Raw genomic sequence first — 2,337 nt, 5'->3', positions numbered from 1 at the left:
CCCTCCTCCCATCTCCCATTACCCCTCCACCTCCTCTCACCCCCTCATCACCCCACACACATACCTTTCTCTAACATCAGTACCCAGTCTGACCACTCACATTAACTCAGACAGTTACTACAGTACCTGGTACTTGTTTTCTTCTCTACTTACCTATCATATGCCCTGCTGCCTACATGTTCAGAAACTACTTGAAGAGCCAGTGTGCCAGGCTTATTCGCCCCCTTTTATACTCTCCCCAGCAGCCTAGGACACAATGCTCAATTGATGACCTCATTTGGTGCTCAGCCAATCCCTGTTGAGCTCACTGGTCAGAGCTGGTCTGTGAGGCTAATCCCTTAGCAGTGACTCAGATTTGATTAATTAAGTTAAATTTTAAAAATTAAATGTCTAAGCCATCCCAATATCACATTGTCATAAAACAGAAAAATTAAGTTGAACTGCTGCATAATGTCTTGGGACATTACTACACTCTGTCTTAGGAATCAGTAAAAAGAATACATCTTATCTCTTATTTATATAATGAGTTTTATCACTTTGATTTTCTAATACCTTTTCTAGAATCCCTTCAATTACCTTTGTTTAAGTGCCTATCATAAAATTTTAAAGTACCTCCTACTTATTAAAACCTCATTTTACATTACTACCACCAGATAAACATCATTTAAACACATAATTCAAACATCATCATTTAAATAAATAATTCATATGTACAGTTTTAAAAATTAGTTTCCTAAATAGGAATATCTTTTATTTCTATTGTCTCTTACATATTCTCATTATTCCTTCTCTGAAATTCTTTTCTGTGACTATTTTTCATTCATTGTTTTTCCATTCACTCCTTTCAGATTATCCATGAATCCTTTCCTCCTGTTTCAGTCATGATCTTGCCTTCTTCAAAAAAATCTCGTAATATACAACTTGTGACACATAGAAATGAGAAATACTCTTAAATAGTATTGAAATTCACAATTCCAGGTCAATTTTCATTAGTCCCTTTACTAAGAAAGTTGTTTCTAGTCTAGCCTGTTAAGCTTTGCTGAGATCTCAGCTAGGCAAGTCAGTTACTAAATCTAATTTTTCTTAAAACAATATCTTGCCTAGCTGGTGTGGCTCAGTGGTTGAGTGCTGACCTATAAACCAAGAGGTCACGGCTCTATTCCCAGTCTGGGCACATGTCCAAGTTGCGGTCTTGATCCCTAGTGGGGGCTGTGCAAGAGGCAGCTGATCAATGATTCTCTCTCATCATTAATGTTTCTATCTATCTCTCCCTCTCCCTTCCTCTCTGAAATCAATAAAAATATATTTTTAAAAAACAATATCTTATTAACTCTGAGGGGCTTCATATTAAAAATCTTGAAGTTGATAATGATACTGAACTTTAAGAAGTTTAAGAAATTTATATTTTTCAGTATTGTTATTTTCTTTGTCTTATCTTCCCCACCAAATTATATGGACAGGTGTTTTATTTAACTTTATATCCTTAAAGTGTCTAACAGTATTATCCACACAGAGTAGGTGCTAAAGAAATGTTGTGGGGTTTTTTTTAATTAACCCTGCCTGTTTTGGGTAAGCTCTTTATATATATTATGCTTCACAGAATGCTGTCCCTCTTCTCTCATTTATCCCCTTACTTTGTTCTCTCTATGATTTCCATATTCTCCCCCTTCTCTTTCTTCTTTAAACACTCTCTGCCACCCTTTTGTCTTTACCTTCCAGCTCTAAGTGGGATATGAGGTCTTATGCAGCACCCTCATCCTAGTGTATGCTAGGCTCTGTGTTTGGTGCTGGGGAAATGAAGACTAAATACTCACAATCTAGTAGGGGACAGAGTATAGTCTGAGATGAACAGACTAGTATAGTAAGGAACAGATATTGTCATAGGTGAACAATAAGTGTGATAAATCTTATAGCTGAGACATAAACAAAGTGATGTGATAAAAAGGAAGGTGAAGTAAACCATCTCTGGCTGAGGTGGGCTGAGGGCAACTTCTGAGCAGCAAAGATGGATATGACTTCCAAGACTAGGAAAGAAGGGAACAGAATACAAGGTAGAATAAAAATCTACACTAATAAAAGAGAAACATGGTAATTAGCATACGACCGCTACCCTTCCCATTGGCTAATCAGCATATCCTTATGCAAATTAACTGTCAGCCAAGATGGCGGCCGGCAGCCATGCACTGAAGCGAGCAGGGAGGCTTGCTTGCTCCAGTGACTGCGGACTCCAACGTTCCCACCTGACTTGCTGGCCTCTCAGCTGCAACTCTAAGCAACTATGTTGCAAATATAGAAGCTAAACAAAACCCCAGAAACCAGCCGGACTGAAAGCCAGCC

General features: G+C 38.1%; 1 protein-coding gene across 1 annotated transcript in view; it reads right to left on the bottom strand.

Annotated features, from left to right (window-relative positions):
* The window catches only part of TSPAN6 (tetraspanin 6), a 10,962-nt gene extending 10,768 nt beyond the window's left edge, over positions 1-194 (bottom strand). The window contains exon 1 of the mRNA XM_014542621.1: positions 154-194. The gene's annotated coding sequence lies outside the window, so the exon portion shown is untranslated. The remainder of the gene's footprint in view (positions 1-153) is intronic.
* Between the last annotated feature and the right edge of the window lie 2,143 nt (positions 195-2,337).

The sequence above is a fragment of the Myotis brandtii genome, unplaced genomic scaffold (assembly GCF_000412655.1).
Source record: "Myotis brandtii unplaced genomic scaffold, ASM41265v1 scaffold305, whole genome shotgun sequence".
NCBI lineage: Eukaryota > Metazoa > Chordata > Mammalia > Chiroptera > Vespertilionidae > Myotis > Myotis brandtii.
This window is presented reverse-complemented; position numbering and strand designations above follow the sequence as displayed.